Source organism: Podarcis erhardii (assembly GCF_964252035.2).
Source record: "Podarcis erhardii genome assembly, chromosome: 5".
Taxonomy (NCBI): domain Eukaryota; kingdom Metazoa; phylum Chordata; class Lepidosauria; order Squamata; family Lacertidae; genus Podarcis; species Podarcis erhardii.
The window spans coordinates 15089747-15114719 of record NC_138509.1 but is presented as its reverse complement, the minus strand read 5'-3'; the positions used below and the strand labels follow the sequence as shown (position 1 = coordinate 15114719).

General features: G+C 43.8%; 1 protein-coding gene across 1 annotated transcript in view; it reads left to right on the top strand.

Annotated features, from left to right (window-relative positions):
• Positions 1-995: 995 nt before the first annotated feature.
• Positions 996-24973, top strand: part of NDST2 (N-deacetylase and N-sulfotransferase 2) — a 107689-nt gene continuing 83711 nt past the window's right edge. The window contains exon 1 of the mRNA XM_081864266.1: positions 996-1146. The gene's annotated coding sequence lies outside the window, so the exon portion shown is untranslated. The remainder of the gene's footprint in view (positions 1147-24973) is intronic.

Below are 24973 nucleotides of genomic sequence, written 5' to 3'. Positions count from 1 at the left end.
GAAAGGTGGCGCTGTGTGTTAAACCACAGAGCCTAGGACTTGCCGATCAGAAGGTCGGCTGTTCGAATCCCCGCGATGGGGTGAGCTCCCATTGCTCGGTCCCTGCTCCTGCCAACCTAGGAGTTTGAAAGCACAGCAAAGTGCAAGTAGATAAATAGGTACCGCTCCAGCGGGAAGGTAAACGCACTTCTCTGGTTTGCCAGAAGCAGCTTAGTCATGCTGGCCACGTGACCCAGAAGCTGTACGCCGGCTCCCTCGGCCAATAAATTGAGATGAGTGCTGCAACCCCAGAGTCGGTCACGACTGGACCTAATGGTCAGGGGTCCCTTTACCTTTACCTAAAAGGATGAAAACACACGCATAGATGTATTTCAACTCTCCCAACAGTTTGACTCCATCCCCCAAAGGTGTGCTCCTCCATAGTCTCCCGAGATCATAGCATAGCATTGCTAAAAGTTGGAGGGTCGCATCTGAAGTCTAAACCCCTTGGCAATAGCAAGGAATCTTTGACTTAGCCTGGGGCTCGAACCCACAAAACCCTCCGATGTCAGAGTCAAGCGCTCTACCGACTGAGCTATCCCAGATGTCAACTACATATATGTGCGTGTGTAGTTTTTTTTAATATAAAATAGTACCTTGATAGTAATACCTCCCAAAAAGAAAGAAAAAAGCTTTTTTTTGGGGGGGGGAGTCAATGCCTTTTCACAACTCCCTTTTCTAAAAAAATAATAATAATTCCTGACGAGGCTCTGTGGAGGGTGAGGAGGCGCTATCTCCCTCCGCAGGCTTCCCGCTTGAGCCGCCAGGCCGCCGGCCGGGGATTCCTCGCCCCTTCGCGGCAGCTTCCGAGCGGAGGCGGGACCGGGAAGGCGGGCGGGCGGGCGAGCGGGCGGGGGTCTCCGCCGTCTCCTCCTCCTCCTCCGCGGCCTGGCCTGCCTTGTTCCCTCCTCCCACCCGCCCGAGTGGAAGATGGCGGCGGAGCGCAGCGGCAGCCGCGGTCTCGGCGCGCGGCCTGAGGGACCCGAGCAGTGGCCCGAAGCGGCTCGGCCCGTGGGCCGAACCTAGCGAGGCCGGCGAGCGGGCAGTTCCGGCGGCTCCAGCTGCTGCTGCTGCTGCTGCCCGGTGTCGTCGTCTTCTCCGCCGCAGGTGAGGGGAGCGGCGGCGGCGGCGCAAATAATACCAGCCGGGATTTGTGTTAAGCTCTGAGGGGGAGCCGAGCGAGCGTGGGTTGCCGAGGAGGCCGCGAGAAGGGAAGGAGCACCACCGGCTCGGGGTGAGGGTTTCGCCCGGCGCCCGGGTCGGCGGTTCTCACGTTCTTCCCCTGCGCCCGTGTTTCTGCCCCCGTGTCCCTTCTCGGGTCGGCGTGGCGTATGGGCTTCCAATGTCGGAGGCGGGGGGAAAGAGAGAGCCCCGTTCATTTCCCCTGCTCAGCCCCGAAGCTTACGGGGTGACCTTGTGGGGAGCCTCGGTGGCTCAGCCTAAGCTACCTCACAGGCTTGTTTTATTATTATTATGATTGATTGATTGATTGATTGCTATAGATATATCCGTAGCCAGACTCGTTGGGCTGCAGCCCAAGTCTATGGGCAGACAGCACTGGGGAATTGGAACAGATCAATAGGTTATCTTTTTAGGCGTCTTGGTCTCAAGCTGCTTAGGGCTTTGTATCTTGAGCAAAGGGACGCCTTCTATATATACTGTACATAGAGAGAGGGTTTAATTGATTCTCAGTTACAAACGAATCTGATAGAAAGAGAGGGGGAAATAAATAATAACTGTACCCACAATAACCCACAACAGGTTGGAGTACAGAACCCTCACCCCCTCCAAAAGTGGGGGGCGGGGGGGGAATATAACAAGCAAATCCCAGTTGAGGTTCATTGGATGTACAGCGGTCAGATAAAAGTGGTCTTTCACAGGCTTGTTGTGAGGAGGAATACCCATATTTGGGTAATATGGCTCCTGGAGCGAGGACAGAATTGCCCACCCTCCAAATATATTAAACGTTCAGTAGGTACCAGTATCAGTACAGGTTTATTTGGGGCTTTTTTTTTCAGCCGGAAGTCACCGGAACTCAGTTCCGGCACCTTTCATGTGGTGCCATTATCAGAGAACAAGGTGAGTTCCGGCACCTCTTTTTCTGGAAAAAAAAGAGCACTGGGTTTATTACAGTGGTACCTCTAGTTACGAACTTAATTTGTTCCGGAGGTCCGTTCTTAACCTGAAACTGTTCTTAACTAGAGGCGTGCTTTCGCTAATGGGGGCCTCTTGCTGCCGCTGCGCCGTCGCCGCACGATTTTTGTTCTCATCCTGGGGTAGAGTTCTCAACTCGAGGTAACTCTTCCAGGCTAGCGAAGTTTGTAACCTGAGGCATTTGCAACTCGATGTACCACTGTTGTTGTTGTTATGCGCCCCCTTGGCTCAGCTACTGTGCAAGAGAACCTCCCACACTGCCCTAAATCCGGCACTGAGAAGCCAGGCAAGCAGGGTGCCCTCCCTGCGCTATACCCGTGCTGTTTTTTCCAGCAGCGTTGGACCCGCCGGAGGATGGCCAGTTATTGGACATGCACATATAGGGAGAGGCACTCCCTCAAATATTTTAGGTGTGTTGAGCACCAGGTAAGAGAACTAAGAGAAAACAACCATCAGGTGTGTAGGGAATCTGATTGGGTTTCCGTGGGTGCATGAGGTTACTGAGAAAAAGAAACATGTATGAGGTTAGAGATCGTAGAGAGAGTGCAAGAGAGGAGATATTGCTCACTAGTGGGATACATGCTAAGAAATTATTAGCATAATTAGCATAATTCTTAATTATTATTAAGAAAGGATGTCTTGCAATAGGCCTTGTAAAGACTTTAAAGGGTTGCTGCCAGTTTCAGTGTGCTGTACAGGCCTGGCCTAGACTAACCAGTGGCCTGACTCTATATAAGATTGTTTGATATTTTTATAAATGTTTTCAATTAGACATTTTACTTTCTTACAATGCAATCCTAACCACGTCTACTCAGAAGTCCTATTGAATTCTAATGGGGTTAGTGGAGTTAGTGGAGTTGCAATGCAGCTGTACTTACTTAATATAAGAATTTCTACTTCACATTTAAAATAATTCCCAAGGGGGATTACAACACAGAAATCAAAAGCAGAATAAAAACATTAATTCCACCTCTAGAAGCATCAGCATCTGTAAAGTAGTAGCACAATCTGAGCTAAAACTTGATTAAATTAAAGGTTTGGAGGGGGGATCTTTGGCTGGTGCAAAAATTACATTGAAGTCAGCATGGGGGCAGCCTCCCTGGGGACAAGCATCCAGCTTGTTGGCACAAGAAGACCCTAACCCTGGTAGCTACCCATCTCATCAGATGAGGTGGGAACCTGGAATAGCACCTCCATTGAAGATGGACAACCACATATGGAGATAGGTGATCCTTCAGGTACCCTGGTCCCAAGCTGTAAAGGGGTTTAAAGATCAACACAGCACTTTGAACTGAGCCCACAAATGGCCCAAAAGCCAGTGCAGCTGATGGAGTTCAATTATGATAATAATTTTCAGACCTATACAGCTACAACTGTTGTGTGTGTGTGTGTGTGTAGCGGCTTATTGAACTGGATTCAGCTGTTGTAACCACAAGTGAACTGTTTACTCTGTCCTGCTTTGCTCGCTGTCGGTCTCCCTATCTTTTTCTTCTTGCCTGAGAACACCAGCTTTACACTGCTGGCACGAAAGAGCCTGCCCCTGCTGCTCTGACTGACAGCTGTGTTGGTCCCGGCTTGCAGGGGAGAGCAGGAAGAGCCCCAATTGCAGTTGTTCTGTGTAAGAGGAGGGTTGGTTGTGGGAGAAGTAGCAAACCAGGTAAGGAACATACAGCATATTCTGTATGCTGTCCCCACCCCCAAGCACTTTGAGGACACAATGGTAGCAGAGAATAAGTGCTTTTTCACCTTCATCACTGCCACAGAGTAAGCATAATAATGGCTTGCTATGATTTCATGAGACTTTGAGTGAGTTTTCCATCTCTTCTGGCCCAGCCATTTGTGGAGATACGCACATGTTCTTTAATTTTTTTCATAGGGAAGATGAAAGAATGCTTTCCCTGATGCCCCATTAGTACAATCTTGGTAGTTGTGGTTCCAAAGGAATGTGTTGGGTGCCATTAGGCTTGGGATAAGGTAATGGTACTTGATTATTATTTGAACTTCTAGCTTGCCCCAGGACTTGGGATAGGGAGCATAACTAGAATAACCAGCAAAACCAGAATAGATTCTAAAAGAAAATGTTACCAAGTTATGAACTAATGAGCTAAATTTTGTTCTCTTCTCCACCCTCCTGGAGGACTGGGATAATTTGTCTCTGGGGATTCATTTTTCAAAAAAAAGTATGTGTATATCCAATATTTGTCTCATCTCTCCCTTGCCTCTTTTGAGTTTTGCTGGTATATTTTTACCAGCCTATGTTTTCAGCAACTAATGAGCTCTGATTTGCTGCTGTTTCCTTTCATCAGGTGCTTTTTATTGCTTTTCTATGTTGCTTTTAGTTCTACATTTTAAATATAGTCTCTCATTGTAGGAAAGAGCCTCAAAATTGTAGCTTAGATGGAAGTGCTATTGATTTGAATTTATATTTATTTAAAATTGTTTGGTTCCTACATTGCCTAAGCATGTGTCATAACAGGGGAGACTTGAAGGAATTCAGAGCAAATGCTTGGATAGTGATATTACACATTTCAACTACAACTTTCTTTCCATTTGAATATTTGTGTGGATGTGCCCTCCCCATCCCCTTTTGTTAGATATGGTTCATGGCAGCTGAAATTCTTCACAGAAGGATATATAGGAAATAAAACAAAGAACTTGATTCTAGGGTTGGCATGTAAGTCAATCAGTTGCCTATTTCCCCACTGTCAACCTTTCTTATTTAATTATACTGTCTTTTGTCTGCAATAACAGGAGCGAGTTCTGTTTGTCTCCTAGCCTTGCATTAGTTGAGGCCATGCTGAGTAGTATAGTATAGCTTCTAGAAGCCACATGCTATAACTGCAAGCATCTCTGCAAGATACAGTGGTGAAAGGTCATGGCTTTAAAGGTCACATTTTTTAAAAAGGGTTTGTGTCAAGTCTGCTCCAGAATAAAAATGAAAGGGTGAAATTCTGTATCTGTCCATCAGTGGAACAGACAAAAAAAAAGGTTCCTCCCTCCTTCAGCTCCCACTGTACCCCTCAGATACACGCCAGATACTTGGTGGACCCTTCAGAGCAGATGCGGGTGGGGATTCAGGGAAACAAGTGGAAATTGAAATGCTATTCAGAAGTACTTGAAAATGTTCGTGTGAATGTCATTCTGGTTTTAGATAGAGAGTACTGCTTGTCAGGGTTTTAGGGAGAGAGGAGACAGAGAGCGAGGGCGAGGAGGAAGAGGACGACAACGAGCCGAGGTTGTCCCAAAGTCCGTCTAGCGAATCAGAGGATTCCCAGAAGGGAGCCCCCCTGGTCAGGCCAAGGGGCAATAGAGAGGGAATCAGTCAGAGAGAGGGGAACGAAGAGGGAATCCCCAGTGGGAGTGGCAAAGCGGGACCAGCTCCCCCGTCGGAACGGAGTAGAGGGGGGGGAGTTGCCAGTGTGTCAGAAAGAGCAGGACAGGAAGGAGGAAGGGGGAGGAGTTCGGAGCAAGACGTCCTGCCTGAAAGGGAGGAGTGTAGTACCGAGAGCAGCGTAACTGTAGAAAGGAAGGTCAGAGGCAACGTACGCGCGCCAAGTTCAAATATAGAGGCGCGCGGAAATGAGGAGAGCTCTGAGGAGGAGCCTGGTGCCAAAGCACGAAGGAGGGGGGAGCAGGCGGGAGAAGACTCAGCCTCTGGGGAGTCCCGGAAAGAGGGAAGACAGGGGGGCAGGAAGACCCTGCGGAAAAGGAAAGAGAGGAAAAGGTGGAGCAGTACAAGCCTCTTAAATTGGTGCAGGGGAGGGACGGACTCAGAGGGGACTTCTAACATCTAAGGGTAACAGATGCGGAGCCACGGAGTTTGGATGTAATGACGACAATGATCTTCAATAAAACCTTTTGTATATAGCTTGGACTGGACTTTGGTCTCTTGTGAGCTGGGACCCAGGGTGGCTCTGACACTGCTCTTCAGTTCTTCATAATTCTATTTTGTTGGTGAACATCTAGGAACATCATGTAGATGACACCCACTTACATTTTTTCACTCTTGTTAAATTATGGATGTATAGTTGGTCTTGGAATGAATACTAGAAGATGATACGAAATCAGTGAGGGATGAAATTGAAGCCTAATTGGGACAAAACAGGTTATGTTGGTAGGACAGTGTAGCTCTGGAGGTTTGTAGTTTGTAGTTTTTTTGCTTGCCTGGGCAAGGTTATACTTTCCTTGAAGGATAAGTTGCATAGAAGGGTTTCCTGTGCCACACTTTTCTCCTGAATTGTCCATGGTATCCTGAGCTGACATTTCTCTCTATGACCTGATCCCAGTCATACCTTCTTTGGTAACACCACATATTGACTCCTGTAATGTCAGTTGCACACGGGGATGCCATTGAATAATGTTTGGAGGCTGCGCCTAGTGCAGAATGCTACCTTTCAGCAAGTTCAGACCTGCCTCAAGGAACATCAAGACTTCTCTCATGACCCAGCTGCAATGACTCTCTATAATATATGCTTCCATTAAAGGCTAGCCCAATACATTTTGGCACCTGAGGTGAGCCACAAAAATTTGCGCCCCCTCCCCAAGTCAGGGAAGATGATACGAGTGAAGTTCTACATCAGGAACCAGCTGTGAATAAAGATCTAAAGAGGGAACAACAGTGAAAGGAGAATAGCAGCACCTCCTATTTGCCAAGAGGCCTCTGTAAAGGCCAGATCTGCTGCTCCTGTGGGTCCTGCCACCCGAGGCAGTCAGCTCACTTTGTCTCATGGATGGGCCCGGCCCTGCTTCCAGGCCCAATTCAATGTACTCATGATTACAGTATCTTTAAATCTCTTAAAGATCTAGAGCCTACCACCCATTTGAGAGCACTTCCAGTGTGGTGTAGAGAGCCAGTGTGGTGTAGTGGTTAAGAGTAGTGGACTCGTAATCTGGGGAACTGGGTTCAATTCCCTGCTCCTCCACATGCAGCTGCTGGGTGACCTTGGGCTAGTCACACTTCTCTCTGAAGTCTCTCAGCCCCACTCACCTCACATAGTGTTTGTGCGGGGGGGGGGAGGGAAGGGAAAGGAGAATGTTAGCCGCTTTGAGACTCCTTCGGGTAGTGATAAAGCGGGATATCAAATCCGAACTCTTCTTTTTAGGGACGCAGGTGGCGCTGTGGGTAAAACCTCAGTGCCTAGGACTTGCCGATCGCATGGTCGGCGGTTCGAATCCACGTGGCGGGGTGAGCTCCCGTCTTTCGGTCCCAGCTCCTGCCCACCTAGCAGTTCGAAAGCACCCCTAAGTGCAAGTAGATAAATAGGTACCGCTTTATAGCGGGAAGGTAAACGGCGTTTCCATGTGCTGCGCTGGTGCTGGCTCGCCAGAGCAGCTTCGTCACGCTGGCCACGTGACCCGGAAGTGTCTCTGGACAGCGCTGGCCCCCGGCCTCTTAAGTGAGATGGGCGCACAACCCTAGAGTCGGACACGACTGGCCCTTACGGGCAGGGGTACCTTTACCTTTACATTCCCTTAAATCTGTAGGGAAGGAATTTTTCTTTTGCCATGGGAAGTCTGCAAAACCACAGATTTGTGTCCTCTTTGTGGCTGTGCCCATGCACTGAAACGTGTTTCTATCAGAGGTGTGTCTGGCTACTTCACTCAGAAGGTACATGGAGGGTCTTTGGGGGGCTGCAGCTGGAGGTGGATGGGAATTTGGGGAAATGGCATGGGAGAAAGATTAAATCCATCTTCCCCCAGCACCTCTGTACTGATCTAATCCAGAGCCCCTGTGACTGCTTTTAGTTAAAATTGCAGTACGATGCCCAACTTGTCCTTTAGCTACTGCTCAAAGCAGCAGTTCTCAAAGGCTTTCCTTATCCCTTGCCTTTCCTGCAAGAGCATAAGAAGAATCCTGCTGAATTAGACCAAAGCATACCATACTTCAGCATTTAGTGGAAAGCCCCAGTGCCGAATACATTCTCGCACTCTCCTTGTCCCGATAGCCAGCGATTGGTATTCAGAGGCGTGTTGCCACTAGTACTGCAGGTAAAGGCAAGGAAAGCTGGAACTGGCCTCAAGGTGTGGGGCGCCTTGAAGCAGCAACTCCCCAAACTTTTCCTTTAACCCCTTGTCCCAGTGGATCTCCTGCTCTGGATCCATTCCAGTCCGGCTTCCGCGCTGGTCATGGGACCGAGACGGCTCTGGTCGCCCTAACAGATGATCTCCGCAGGCAGCTGGATCGAGGCGGGTCGGGGCTGCTGATTCTTCTAGATCTGTCAGCAGCCTTCGACATGGTCGATCACGAACTCCTGGACCACCGCCTTGCCGACGTGGGGATCCAGGGCACAGTCCTTCAATGGCTGCGCTCGTTTCTCTCTCTCTCTCTCTTTTTTTTATAAAATTTTTATTGGGTTTTTACATTTTATAAAGACAATACACACACACAAAAAGACAAAGACAAAACATGTATAATTTCATATCCTTACTTTCTTTACCCCCTTTCCCTGACTTCCCCCCACCCCCTCTTCATACATCCCAATTCCCATAATTAGTTCAGCAAGTTCTTGTCCCTCGTCCTTAACATATTGTTATTATTTTTTAAGCTTAGCTCTTTTTACTTGGCCACATTTTACTTATCCAATTCTCTTATAAATATTAAATCCTTTTTCTAAGGTCGACCTAAAATCCTTTCCACGAATTTATCCCTTTTTATATTAATTATAGGTCATAATAGCCAAACACAAAGATCATGAAATTTTGAAATTCTGTTCTCCCCTCCCTCCCTACCCCGGTTTCCATCCCTTCCCAAGCAAATGTCCACAAAAGCAGTTCCTAGCCCGGATTCCTCACATCCGAGGCCTTCAAATCTCTGTCAGTCTCTCTCTGCCGGTTTTGTTGGTAACCCTTTTTGTTGGTCCTCAAGTCTCTAAGGAGTTCTATCCCAATCACATCAAATTTTCTTCCATCCAAAATGCTTAAAAGCAGTTGCTGCAAAAGGTCAGCTGATCTCCCATACTCAGAGACGAAGTCCCAATCATATTTCTTTACTCTTTTATATTCCAGTATTCCAAGTACTCCAGGGGCTTCCTCCTTCCTCTTTCTCATCTTTCGCAGATTTGTAATCCAAAGATCTTCTTCTTTATTTTCTAACAATATAGGCTTCTGGTTGGTATTTTCCACCTGTACTTTCTCCACTCCTTCTTCCCTCTCCACCAGTTCCAAAAATGTCTCTTCTGGTTCAGCTGCAGATTTTTTATCAGTCAAGTCCTTTATGCATTCAGCAGAGTTGCTTGTTTTAGAATTCAAGGTCATAAGTTCTTTGTTCATAGCCATGCTCTGCTCTTGCAGAATTCCCACGAGAAAAAACATTTTTTCTATCTCTGCCAGTAATTTTCCCTCTGCAGCCATTGTAATGTCTCTAGTTCCCCCTAGGGGGATTCCAATTGCTTAATAGTCCTTTTCCAACAATCCGTTACTTTGTTGTTTATTACTACTTTGTTTCCAACCACCTTAATTCAAATGTAGCACCTTTAGTCCAGAGAGATATTAAGTAATAAAGTTCTTAACTTTAACCGCCTGTTTGACAGCTCCTTTGACAGCTGTCAAACTCCTTATTCTTTTTCCTCAGGCTCACACACAGGACGCTCCCGGGTCCGGGGGGGGGGGGGTTTACACAAAAACTTCTAAAGTTCCTCTCTTACTCTCCAGCACAAAAACTTCTTCTGTCAAATTCATGGAAATTATCTTTTATCTGACACCAAAAAAGAACAGTGATCTCTCCACCTTAGTTCTCCGATCCTTGCTTTAGATCGTTTGTAGGTAGGGGGGGGTGCGGACTTCCCTTTAGCGCGTCCCCCAGTCGTGCCGAATTCAAAGGTAAAAATTTTAAAGTCCAAATTCCATAGTACTCACGGGTTGTTTGTTTTCAAGTTCAAATTTTGGGAAAAAAGTCAGCGCTCTCCGGCCATGGCTCGCGGCTTCGCTCCACTGAAGTAGCGGTCTACTCACAGCACCACGCCACTCTCCGTACCCTCTCCATAGCCTTTAAAAAGGCTCTTCGTGGGTCGGGGAGGGCGCTTAAGGTGCCCGCCGAGTCGCCAAGTCCGCAGGCTTCCGCGCCTGCGGTTTCTAAGGGTCCCCGCGTCGCCGGCGCGGCAAGACCCGTCTTCAGCAGAGCCGATTCCCTCCGGAGCTCGGAGGGAATCCGCCATTAGCCGATCGCGCTAACCCGGAAGTCCGGCTGCGCTCGTTTCTCTCTGGTCGGGGACAGAGGGTGGCGCTCGGGGGGGAATTGTCATCGCGCCACTCCTTGGTGTGTGGAGTGCCTCAGGGTGCGATTCTCTCCCCGATGCTTTTTAACATCTTTATGCGCCCCCTCGCCCAGCTTGTCCGGAGTTTTGGGCTGGGTTGCCATCAGTATGCTGATGACACCCAACTCTATCTGTTGATGGATGGCCATCCTGACTCGGCCCCAGACACACTGGCGAGATGTCTGGAAGCTGTGGCTGGATGGTTACGTGGGAGCCGGTTGAAGTTAAATCCTTCGAAGACAGAGGTCCTCTGGCTGGGGCGGGACGATATGGGATTGAGGGAGCAACTCCCATCTCTTGCGGGGGTGCAATTAGTGCCAGCACCGTCCGTTAAGAGTTTGGGTGTAATCTTCAATACCTCCCTCTCTATGGAGGCGCAGATTACAGCTACAACAAAGGCGGCATTTTTTCATCTCCGCCAAGCTAAGCAGTTGGCCCCTTATCTCTCTCGCCCTGACCTAGCCACTGTGATCCACGCGACGGTCACCTCCAGACTGGATTATTGTAACTCGCTCTACGTGGGGCTGCCCTTGAGACTGACCCAGAAACTCCAGCGGGTGCAGAATGCCGCGGCGAGACTCCTTATGGGGTCTTCGCTGCGAGATCACATTCATCCGGTACTATACCAGCTGCACTGGCTCCCGGTGGAGTACAGGATCAGGTTTAAGGTGCTGGTTTTAACCTTTAAAGCCCTATACGGCCTAGGACCCTCGTACCTACGGGACCGCCTCTCCTGGTATGCCCCACAGAGAAACCTACGGTCTGCAAATAATAACATCCTCAAGGTCCCAGGCCTCAGAGAGGTTAGGCTGGCCTCAACTAGAGCCAGGGCCTTCTCGGCTGCGGCTCCAATCTGGTGGAACGCTCTGTCACAAGAGACTAGGGCTCTGCGGGACCTGACATCCTTCCGCAGGGCCTGCAAGACAGAGTTGTTCCACCAGGCCTTTGGTCAGGGCGCAACCTGACTCCCTCCTCTGGCAACCTGCACAGAATCTTGCTTAATCAGTTGCCATTAATTTGATTTTAATTGATTTTTATAATGAAATACTTTTAGAATGTGTGATTATCTGATTGTTTGAATCTTTGATTGTTGTTAGCCGCCCTGAGCCCGGCTTTGGCTGGGGAGGGCGGGATATAAATAAAATTTATTATTATTATTATTATTATCTTCTCTAACCCTGATGCCAGGCAGACTGGAAAATAGCTCAGCAGCAGTGAAAAGAGGGAGGGGTGCTTTGTTCGGGATCCTGCTCAGCTAAGTGAGTGTGTGCATGTGGGTGTATATGTTTGTGTGTGCTGTGCAAGGGTGTACGCATGTATTTGCATATATGTGGGGGGGTCTGGGGTGCCCCCCCTGGAAGGTTGGCTGCTCAGGATTGTTGCCTCTCCTTCTTTAATCAGTGTAATAAAGGTAAAGGTACCCCTGCCCGTATGGGCCAGTCGTGTCCGACTCTGGGGTTGTGCGCCCATCTCACTTAAGAGGCCGGGGGCCAGCGCTGTCCGGAGACACTTTCGGGTCACGTGGCCAGCGTGACGAAGCTGTTCTGGCGAGCCAGCACCAGCGCAGCACACGGAAACACCGTTTACCTTCCCGCTATAAAGCGGTACCTATTTATCTACTTGCACTTAGGGGTGCTTTCGAACTGCTAGGTGGGCAGGAGCTGGGACCGAAAGACGGGAGCTCACCCCGCCACGGGGATTCGAACCGCCGACCATACTATCGGCAAGTCCTAGGCGCTGAGGTTTTACCCACAGCGCCACCCGCGGCCCTAATTGGTGTAATAAGTTATATTAAATTGATTCCAACCCCTTTTAAATCAATGATTTAATTGATTAAACATTAATAGACTTTATTACTAATTAACATATTTCACTGTTAGCACAGCCTCCTAGTGGTGCCGAAATTAAAAATAATTGATGGCACATTTTCAAAGCTAAACAGGGTCCACTACTGTTTCAAATTGAGTGTGGAACCATGTGTTGAGATTCCTGTATTGTCATGTGGTGGACCTGCCCCAAGGTGAAAGACTTCTGGGAAAAGATTTATAATGAATTGAAAGAAAATGATGAAATATACATTTATAAAGAAACCAGAGGCCTTTCTTCTAGGAATAACAGGTTTGGAATTGCCCAAGAAGGATGTTAAATTATTTTTGTATGCCACAACTGCCGCTCGAATCTTACTACCCAAGAAGTGGAAAATGCAAAAACTACCAACTGTGGAAGAATGGCAGATGAAGATGATGGACTTAATGGAGCTAGCTAACCTTACTGCTTCAAAACTATTGCTTTAGTAATATATAATCAGATAGAACCAAGGTTTATTTAATTGGGTCATACGCCTATCCATTTTGATTTGTGCTTTTTTTCTTTAAAGAATCATGGTCAGAAAATGTTCTTTGCCATTTTTGTCAAATTCCAATGTAAGCATCTAAATCTCAAAAAATGGAATAGCATCGCTTAGCACCTTCACTGTGATGATGATGATGATGATGATGATGATGATGATGATTTATATAGCCTGTTCTTTACGCTAAAGTCACAACGATTTCAACTGAAACATTAAAAACAGTTAAAACATATTACAATCACAAAAGTAGGCTGGGTCTGAGAAATATACATCTCATTAATACACATGGTACGTTAATGCCTTCTGGAACAGCTTCTTTAAATGTGTTTCTAATTTGTGCCATACAGAATTGCTCTCTTCTGATGACATTTGGGTTGCTGTTCTTAGTTACTGCAAAAGTGGAGGCTAATTTATTGTCTATGGGCACATCTCATTCTTCCCATACAGTCCTAGATTTCACTTTATAACAAATGCTGACTGTAACAAAAGAGGAAAAGCCATATTATATTCTGATAGACAGTCAGTAGCTCTATACTAGTTTACGTGTTTGTAGACTGTGCAGGATTGGTGCACACATGTCAGGAAGTAGCTACAGCAAACCTCATGGTCACATAATCCCACAAAAGCTGGGAGGAGGTAATTGGAGGCTTTTGCTTTTAGTTAGCCACAGTTTCCTGTGTGAGCCAAACTGTGAACTATGGGTAACACAAACTATGGTTAGTTTAAAGCCAGCCAGCCCCAGAAGCCATGGTTTGAAATTGGCTTGTTTTAAATTAAAACTTCATTTCCTCAGCTGTGAGAAAGGACCCTGAGGGAGCTCAAGGCTCATTGTGGCTCATTCCTTCTCATTCAGGAATGTGAGACGGTTTAGTGTAGCATGTTAACTCTTGTCTTAATCGTCTCATATTGGGACACGGCATGAAAATATCCTCATTAGCAGGGCTGTTCAGAAAGTGCTCTTTATCTGACCTGATGATCTCTATGTCTTATAGTTGAATACCTTATTTTTGCATTGTTTGTGGCTTGTGATATAAAGGTACCGGTAGTTCTTCAATTCCATAGCAGCATGTTATGAAATAGACTTCTCTCTTGATTATATTGAAAGAAATTGTTGTTAGGGCTCCATTGCTTAATTGATTATTAAATAAATGAAAGGTTTTTAATCAGCTGAATGGTGCTCCTGATAAAAGCCTATTATTTTGAGTACAAGTACTTGTAAAAACTGCAGATGGCAAGTACCATCTTAAGAAGAATTTCCTCTTGCCTCTTCTATAAACTACCTTACATTTCTCGTAAGATGGAAATAGCTAATAAAAGTTTGCATTGGGGCGTTAAAAAAAAAAAGACATCTTTATGGTGGATTGATGACATTAAAAGGGGCATGTTCTCTGTCTTGGTTAGTCCTAAAACCATTTTTGTTGCCTTGCTACATTGTTCCTGTTCAGTATTTCTGCACAGATCACCTTGTGTATATTAAATGCTAATCTACTGCAAACATTGTGACATCTTTGTGTTGAATTTGGCTCCATTCCCAAATTTCAGTGCAGCTGTTCTTTCTTCAATAGGAAAAACATTTGAATTGCAGGTGAAAATATCAGCAGAACCTAAATGTGGTCCACCTACGTACTTATTTGTGTTGCCTAATGCTGTAGTACCTGTAAAATAAAACTAGGATTGTGTGTACCCACTCAGTAATTGTGTAAATTCAAAGAGAGTGCTTTGCTCCCACATAGCTGCGCATAATATAGGTATAATGTGTTCATAGGCTTAATTATAATATGTGCTCTTACAGTTTCCCTTGTAGTATTTCTGGTACACCTACCCTTACATGCACTGGGTTTGAAAGGGTGTAGTAAACTGGCCAGGGCATTTGAATGCTGTGGGTGGCAGAAAGCAGACTGCTCTGCCCTCCCCTCATGATTCCTGGTGCCACAATTGCCACTTCTATGCATTCAAGTGGTCTTTTGGGGTTGAAGGGAATATTCTTTGATTTACTTTTTCCCTTAAGGTTATGTATGTTTAAGATAGAAAAAAAAGTGTAGAGCAGATTAGGAAATATTTTTGTTAGGTTTCTGAGTGTAGTGAGGCTAAGGAACGAATGCCAAGGGCCAGCTAAAGAACTAGTATTAGCCATAGTTTTCATGCAGCTGAAAAAATATTGTCTCATAAAATATTGCTAGTTACCCATTGAACCTGTTTTGTGGATTGAAAGCTATGTCTGGAGTAATAAGTTAGTCATCTTAAAATTATAAAAAGCTCTTTCCATAAATAAGTTTGACTTCATAATCTCAATATAAAAGAATTACCTTTAAAAAACAGCAACAACTTTTTATTGAACAGCTCCAGACTCTGCTAGTAATTTTCATTGATCTGAAACCCTGGTACTTTTGAAGCTAATGTCCAGCAATTCCAGAATATGTACATAAATTGAAATTGCCAGGTTGATTTAGCCCTCCATTGATAGAATAATTGACTGTATCAGTCCAGTCTTTAAATTAAATGCACCCTAAGGAAGCCATACAAATAAAATAGCTGACAGAAGTTATCATGCAATTATATGTTAAAAATCAATCAATCATGCTTTCATTGAGAACTTCCCATTTCCAATAAAACAATATAGTTGCACAAAAATAATCAGTCAACAATCTCCCTGTGTACATACACCAGCAGGTATGGTCAGTGTGATGTAACTGATCATGCTGTTTTTAAAACATAAAACAAATAGTGTATGCGTTTAAAAAACAGTGGGGTCAATTATATCATGCAAATGAACCTGCCCGGACCCTGAGATCATCTTTTGAGGCCCTTCTTTGTGTGCCTCCTCCACGAGAGGTCAGGAGGGTGGCAACACGAGAACGGGCCTTCTCTGCAGTGGCTCCCCATCTGTGGAATGCTCTCCCCAGGGAAGTTTGCTTGGTGCCTTCACTATACACCTTTAGGCGCCAGGGAAAAACGTTCCTTTTCAACCAGGCCTTTGCCTGACTTGATCTACACCCTATACCCTGTTTTAAAATGTGGCTCTTTGGGGTTTTTTTTTTTATTATTGGGTTGTTGGTTTTGTTTTGATTTTATGTTTTTGATATTTTATGTGAACTGCCCTGAGACCTTTGGGTATAGGGCGGTATTGTAAATGAATGAATGACCCTTGTGGTCCCTTACAACTTAACAATTATATATGTGCAATGATCATGTGTTGTGAATTACTGGTAATAACAGATCTCATAGACTTTGCAACCATACCATATGCAGTTTGATCATCAGATTTCACAACTGCATGTGTAGGGCAGACAAAATAGTGACATGAAACACATTGATACCAGACCCTTTTTGTGGTGGTGCGAGTCGGACTGCCTTTCTTGAAATTGTTTTAGAGATCCCTGACCTTTAAAATTTGGAGTTTTTAATTTTATTAGTGATATTTTTACAATATTATAAACTGCTTAGAGATTTCTTTGAAGCTTGAAGCAATATATAAATGACCTAAAGAAATAAAAATAATGCACTATGCAAATATTTCTGTTAACGGAGGAAAGGGGTCAGTTGAAAGTCTTTGACAGATAGTTGCCATTAAGGGCTCATCCGCACTGTGGATTTGAAGCCGCTTGTATGTTGTGTGTGTGTGGTGTCCACACAACATCTTCCTCATCCAGTTGGCAGCCCATACCCGCCCTCCTCCAAATTCAGATTTTCCTGATTTGGTAAGAATCTGAAGAAAATCCATATAAAATTGCATCTTGCCCAATTGCGGATGCCCTGAAGCACATTGTGTGGTCTGGATTTCTTTTTCCACATGTGTGGTGACATTCTGCTAGCTGCTGTCTGTTGCTACACCCACTACTTCCATTTTCTTTCCATCAGCCCAAAGGGAAGGATGCAGCCTTCCCCTTTCCACTGGTTGTTGCTGAAGGCACATTTGTGGTATTTTTATATTTAAAACAGCTGATTTGTGCAAAAGGGTTCTTGCACAAAACAGCTGTATTAAAATTAAAAATAAAATTTGCCCTAGAAGATACAGGAGGGAAAGGAAGCTGCAGCCTCATGCCAAATCCTTGCCTGGCTTGGAGTGACACACACAATTATTATTTTTTAATGTTCTTTTATGCAGATCTAGTGTATCAGAAAACCTGTATTTCAGAAATAAATAAGAAAAGTGTTCTGGCACAGGTAAGCAGATACCTCCATGTAAGCCCACAAGGGACCTCAGGCTCCCTGGCTTGGTGCAACACACACATTTTAAAATAATTATTTTTTTTCTGACTTTTTGTGCAAATTTGATCTCTCTCTCTGTGGGCGTGCCTGAAAAGGTAAACAGATACTGGATTATTTGTGGACACCTGGTTTTGGAACACATATATTTATTATCAGTGCTTTTTTTCTAAAAAAAATGTTTAGGGTACTCTCATTTTGACTCAAGAAAATCACCATTTTATAGTTCAAATTGAGAAAAAGAAATACAGTAAATGGACAAAAGTACAGAGATTCACAAAATGTTTAGGGGTATGTGTACATGAAAGTGCTCATGTGTGGATATAGGTGCAAAAGTGCACATAGAAACAGTGACCCTTGTAGACTTCAATGGCCTAATGTAGACACAGCCTGTGTCTGGCAACCTGCTAAGGTGAACATGCAGGTAACTTGTAAACAAACAGATGCAGTTGAAGTCACAGTGACCCAACAGCCAGTTAGTAAGTATTGTGCAAAATGGCCACTCTTATAGGCGTGGGAGTATTTCCAACCTAACTGGAAAAAAATACGTAAATAATTCTGGTTTATAAAGGGGTTTGGTAAGCTTGTGGGTTTCTGTTGACCCCAGTACCATTTCTAAGGATGTTAAGGAGAATGTGTAATTTGTCTACAGAAAATAGGCAAATTATTGTGCAGCAAGCATTTTAATCTCCCTTCTGCTATGCACACCCTTGCCATTTCACCTTCTGTGCTCCCTATTTCACAGAAATTGGGGGCAGGCTGCAGGCTAAGTATCTGTAAACATGAAGAATGACGAAGCCATTTCAACATGGTATTATGGGGTCACTTTAACCTTCAGCACCTTGTGAGTCTGCAGCCTGCCAGCCACTATGTGATGCCTTTCTCTGGAGCTATACATTGGTACCTCGGGTTAAGTACTTAATTTGTTCCAGAGGTCCGTTCTTAACCTGAAACTGTTCTTAACCTGAAGCACCACTTTAGCTAATGGGGCCTCCTGCTGCTGCCGCGCCGCTGGAACACGATTTCTGTTCTCATCCTGAAGCAAAGTTCTTAACCTGAAGCACAATTTCTGGGTTAGCGGAGTCTGTAACCTGAAACATATGTAACCTGAAGCATATGTAACCTGAGGTACCACTGTATTTGGGTGGGAGGGAAATTATTTCTATATTCATCTGTTATAGAACCTGCCTGATTTTTTCACAGCAGCCAGTTGGTCAGTGATCAACAGGTGTGAAACAAATGTGTTGATCGTTGACCAACTGGCTGCTGTGAAAAATCAGGTAGGTTCTATAACAGATGATTCTATATGTCTCTCCAAAGCTTTAATTGTTTTGGGCTGCTGTTTTTGCCTTTCAGGTTGATTTGGGTTGGCTCTGGGTTACTCTGTTCCTGAACCCATGCATGTCTGGATCTTGAAACTTTCTTGCTTTGCTTGCAAACTGTTCACCTAAATCCTGGATTCATTGTATGCTAGTAGCCTAAACTGGCATGCCACTGAATTTGTTGATCATTTATAGTCAACAGATTGCCTATAGTTTGACCATGGTAGGTGGAAATTTAACTTTTTTATTTCATTAAGGTCCCAGTAAGGGGAGATTGCCCCCTAGCTCTTACAACAGTTGGTGGCAAACCTAGCAGCACAGTAAAAAATACCTTGCTGACCATCTGCTAAAACTTCAGGAATTTTGCTACCAGAAAAGTTACTGCTTTGGATTTTCCATGACTTTTACCTTGTTTGCTGTGGAATTCAGGGAGTACTTTCTCCATGTGATCTGTTGTTTCAAATAATAGGTGTTCCTTTCATAAATAAATTTTAATTCCATTTGTTACTCCAAGCTAACCTTGATAAAAGGCAAAGAGAATTGTTCACTGAATTATTATTTATAGAACCCTTATCTAATATTGTTAGCAAGTTTTAATACTTTATTTCATTTATAAGTTTCACAAAACAGTGTGCTCATTTATTTTTTGTGATTAGCACAAATATCGATCCATTTGATTATATTTTTCTTGTCCTAGTAAAATCAACATTTTACATTGATATTAATTGATATAATATGGATTGATTGATTGATTGATTGATTGATTGATTAATAACAATATTGTACCATTATTTCACAAAATTGACCGGTCAGTTGATTTCATGAGCCCCTTGACTCCATCAGTATCTGACATTTGGCAAGCCCAAATGGAAGAGGAGGAAGGAGAAGGAACAGATGGGGGGCTGGAAGACTGGCATCCAGGGGTGGAGGGAGGAGATCCTCCCCTTTGTAACTCTAGATGTCAGAAAGACAGAAGAAGATCTGCTGGGTCTCTCCACTGCCCCTTTTGCTTGATGCAAGGAGGGGGAAGGACCAGTCAGAGGGAAGGGATGAGCAGGAGGAGATGGCAGCAGAGCTGTGGGCAGAGGGGCCCTGGCACAGTCTTGTCACCAATAACCGGGCCACCTTGCTAGGTGGAATGAGATGCACCTGCCCAGCAGGGGCAGACATGTATACACACAGCAAAACCATAGGGCAAGAGTCAGTGAGCTCCATCTCATCTTTAAAAGCTTGAGGGAATGGACATGTTCAGAACATCTTTGCAGCTTCCATACAGTTAAGAACCTCTTGCTTTATTCATTTACACTGGAATATTGATTCTGGACCTTGTGCTTGCTGCTGAGCCTGTGCTGCTGTTAGCCTGATTCAATCTCTCTTCCTTACTTTTCAGCGGGAGTTACTGTTGTTTTGTTTTCGGACAGGAGCCTGATGGCTAACCAATTCTTTTGTTATTATTGGTCAGAGTTCAGTAACCTTGTTTGCCTGAGTGCAAGGGCTAGCCTCCCTTTGTATCCTTCTGATACTTCCCATGTTTGTCCACCTGGAGTTGAAAAGTCCCGTCCCCCCCACGAATCTAATGTTGCTTATGTGTAAGACATCTGTTGGTTTGTTGCTATTGTGTATGTTACCCCGTGTGTGTGTGTGTGTGTAATGCTGACATAGACCTTGAACGTTCTTGTTTATGTACAACTCAGTGATGCTGTATTAATAGGCACTGTTATCACCTACAATATCTAAGAGGCATGGCTACTATGAGAAGAATTCATGTGCAAAATCATCAAAGGTCTTTATTAGTATTATTTTATTTTAAAGGCCTTTTAAGGTCTTATAGAGGTGAAAATATGAAAGATGAGGAAGAGTTCCATAGATGTCTTGTGCCCCAGATCATGAGTATCTTGACTGTGGACTGTGGAGTGACTAATTACTCATTTTCAGCATGGCTCAGACAAGTAACTTAAGACATTGAACATAACAAGTGTTTTCATTTCTTTGTATTACCCATTTTAGGAATTTTGTGTAATAGAAGCCTTAACATTCAGAGTGTAGCATCAAACTACATGCAGCTAGGTAATGTACCGGGCTTTTCCTGGCCATTTTTACCGCTGGAGGGTTTTGTTGTGCTGTTTTTGAAAAAAACATTTTAACAATGGTTTGTGTTTTTCACAGGCTAAGTGGCTTAAAATAGCTAATTGCTTCTGGCATTTGACATGAGATGAAAGCAGTAAGTGTAGTCAGATCTCCTATTATCTCCTTAAAGTCAACCAATTGTCCAGTGTTATAGGTTTTCTCTGTAATAACGGAAGGAAAAGCTAGTTTCTTTTGGCTCCTCCCAGTGTGTGCTGCATTTTGTTTAGGACACTTTTTATTGTTCTTGTACATAATCTTCACAGGTGCGGTTCCACCAAAGCGAAGACAAAAAAAACCCATGCTCGGAAAACAGTAAGAAACTGCCTTGGACTAAGTCATACTATAGGGGTTTGCATAGACTGGTGCTATCAACCTTTGCTACACTCCTGGGCTGGACTTTGTTTTCTTAAAATTCTTTGTACGACAACGTTTTTAAAGTCTGTATCTGTTTCTGGACCAGGCATGTACAAAATTGACTTGGATTGACATTCTCATGCTGTAGTTTCTATTTTTGAAGACTACTGATGTGTGAATGTGGATCATGTAATAATTCATAAAGGCACATGCATTGCAGGGCCTGGTCCAGATATTCCATGGTTGTTTCTAGGCTGTTAAGCAACTGTGCCCAACCAGGCCAGCCGTTGTCTCCTCCTACCTGAAGGCTTCCATATGTAAGGCTGGAACTTGGCCTAGCCAACAAGAGTCTCCACTGTGTCTGACTCTTAGCTCATGATTCCTGGCATCTGATTCTTGGCACTGGCTGTAATTATTTTGCAGACGTTTAAGATTTAATGTAAGTATCACAGTCTGTACTTTTTGCGTTTTACTTCCCTCTGACCTCACGGCCTACATTTTCTTCCTCTCCTTCTATATACCTGCCAGTTTAGGATAACACTTCATGCATGAGTGTGACTGTCAGATCGTTGAGTCGCACAACTAGGTAGGACTCTGTAACACGGGTTGCAAAGAATCTGTTCTGGTTGTCAATTTGCTTCAGGGTGTTAACATTGACATATAAATATGCCAATATCTCGGGACCTAAAAAAACCCCCTGTCTACTGAAATAAAATATTATGTTCATTTTTCACATGGTCTAGTCCTTCTCCTGCCCCCCCCTGTAAAAGGGTCTTTTATCTAGGCTTCAGAGAGTAGCTGGAAGTGGGGAGTCAGAAAAAGGCCCTCCTTTCCTTCTACTGTGCAGTTTTAATCTGAAATCTTAGGTGTACCTCTGCGCCCAGAGCTCAGAAACTGCCTGCACCAATGAAATTCCCTGTCGCAAAATGTGCCTAGAACAATAGGAGTTTCGAATGCTGATTTGAATGATGGTTTTAGGTTTAACTAGTTCATTGTAGAGATCTGGGATTCATATGATGAGGTTTATAAACATAATCAAATAAGTATATCCAAGAGGTGGACAGTGGGACATGAAAGCTTATGCCATAACAGGCTTAAATGTCCCCCAAGACTTAAATATTTTTGCAACAACAAACTTATCACTACTACTCTGGAAATAATTCAGCTCCAGTGGCTGCTATTTGGCAATGGTCATATCCATGCTGATTGGGTTTTGTGTTCACTTCTGGTGTACTGTGATGTGTCTGCCGCTGACTCTCTTAAATTGCTTGACTTTCTGACCTTTGGCAAGGGGATGGGAGGGAAATAATTTCTTCTTTCCTTTGTTGTCAGGATGTATATATACCTATTCAGGAAACCACTTCACACATCTGACAAAGTAGGGTCTTATCCTTGAAAGTTTTGCACCACTCAGGGTAAATGAGCCATTTAATAGCAAAATTAGTTATCAGTGTACACAGATAGTTTAATTCAATTCACAAACTTATATAATTGTATAATAACCATCGTATCATTCTTTTGTGTGGATCTTACTAGTCATAACATGATGGTCACCATCACAAAAGAAGACATTTCATTAACTCATTATTTATTTGACCAATTTTATTCTGTAAACTCTTAATTGGAAAGGAATTTTTATGGGCTACAAAGCATGTACTACTATTGTGCCCCCCTAAAAAAGTGGATTGCAGAAACTGTTTACTTAACAATAGTTACATACCACTTAGTTGTAAACGAAACCTCTAAGCTGTTTACAAAGGATAAAATGTGGATTGCAAGCACCATTTTTACTTTATTTTTAGGCATTGTGAATCAGACTGTTTAATTACAACACATGTGATAATAACATTTAGGAAATTTGCTGTAGCTTGATTCCATTATCTTCCAGCAAGATTTAATAATTCGAGCAAACGCTTCTGAAAATGATTATGTGTGTAAGAAGTTAGAGACACGATCTTGTGTGTGTTCACAAGAAAATACATAATAATGATACTTTTTATGGCCCAGGGGAAACTTAATAAACAATAGATAATATAGTAAAGCATAATGCAGCAATGTGAAACCATGTTTTATAAAAGGAATAATAACCCATATACCAGGATGAAATGGTTTAATACTCCTCTGTGTCCCCCCCCCCCACAAAGAAAACCTCCCTCATGTCAAAAGCTGTTACCCTCAAGGATATGAATACACAGTGCTTTCATTGTATGAAACTTCCCCACATCTTAGAAATATCTGTTCCATCAATGTAGCTAATGACATGAATCACCTCAAAGCATATATCTAATTCATCAGGATGTAAGTTTCAGCATCCATGAAGATCATTTCTGGGCATTAAGTGTTCCACAGTTTGTAAAAGCCTATGCTTTTTGCCTTATGCATTTTGCAGGGGCAGGCAGGAGTGGAGGGGGGGGGAGAGGAGGCAGGGGAACAGGAGGAAGAGGGGAGTCAATGGGGAGACAAGGAGCCAGAGTATGGGGCAGGGGAGAGGAAGCAGGAGAAGCATTTGAGGGAGTCTCAAAGGCAGAAAACCCCTGCCTCTGGATAAAAATGTCTGTACAACCTAAATTTTTGCTTCATTTTATTTTTATTACTTTGGAAAACCTGATACGTTTTTCAAGATTCTGTGCCATCTATCAAATGATGCATGTGGAAACCTTGATAATTTCCCCTCCTGTATTTCTTCCCCTGTAAGTTGTAAGCATTCGATCATATTCTTTCTTTGCATTTTTATATAGTGGTGATACGTTTGTGTGCCACATTTATCTCCTTCAGATAAACTCATCAGCCCTTCTTGAAATTGCTTTTGTTTCTTATAAGGAATCATTTGCTCGTTTTGAAAGTTTACTCTAAGCTTCTTTGTTTCAGAAGAATGCTTGAGAGTTAAACTTTCGTTCTTGATCACTGTTGGGTAGGTTTTCTTGTTTTAAATCAGGCTTCCACCAGTATATTTCCCTATCCTTCAGATCTCTCAGGCAGTAATCCTATACACACTCACTTGTAAGTCTTGTTGAAGTCACTGAGATTGACTTCTGAGTAGACATACATGAGTTAGTGCACTGGAACAAGAAGCATAATTTCCATAGGGGATTGACTCATTGGTGAGTCTTTCCAGTTCCCTTCAGCAGTTTTCCAAGAAGTTGTAAAATCTTTTTACATGGATTATTAAATAAAAATTATTTTAAGTGGCTTCTGGCAGAGATCTGTTGATCTTTTGTAAAGTGTTTGGCATGCATTTTGTCCTATATAAATCATAATTATGTATGGGATTTTTGAGAAACACTTCAGTGGAATAGGAACTCAAAAACTGAAGAATTTCTGAGGTAGCATGCCAAATCTTTCATTTGTGAAGATGTTGGAAGATAAAGGCTTTATCCTTGTACACTTAATATTTAAACTACTGTTTCAGGTTTGGTTTGGTAAATCTGTAATATACTTGTTTAAGGTAATTTGTGTTACTGAATTCTCTGAGCGTCCATGTGTTCTGTCTTCATTCACAGCTCTTAATATCTTAAGTGGTCTAAAGCAACTGTCTACAGTAAATAAGTATAGTAGTAAAATATAAAGTTTACACTTCCATTGATTTAAAAGGCAGTGTTCCCTTTGATCCTGCCATCCTGGTATGGCTTGAGGGTGGTCAGTTGTCTTGAATGGCCCTGACTTTTAGAAATTTTACTAGAGAAGAGTGTATGAGGAGTATGGTCTCTAAATGTAATCCTAGCCCTCTAGAGCTCCTCTAAGATCAGTCAGAGCTTTTTAGGGTCACCTCTGCTTTATAAAATCGAGCAGGGGAAATTAATAATAAGAAGAAGAGTTTGGATTTGATATCCCGCTTTATCACCCTAAGGAGTCTCAAAGCGGCTAACATTCTCCTTTCCATTCCTCCCCCACAATAAACACTCTGTGAGGTGAGTGGGGCTGAGAGACAGGAGCAGGGACCAAATAATGGGAGCTCACCCTGTCATGGGGATTCGAACCGCCAACCTTCTGATCGGCAAGTCTTAGGCTCTGTGGTTTAACCCACAGCGCCACCCGCGTCCTTGCCTTGAGGTAGTGGCTCTCAAATAAGGAGGGTTACCTTGCTCCTTACCTTTTTCAGTCAGGGTGGGTGGGAGCAAGCAAGGGATTTGCTGCTTCAAGGCTCCCCACACCTTGAGACCAGTTCCAGC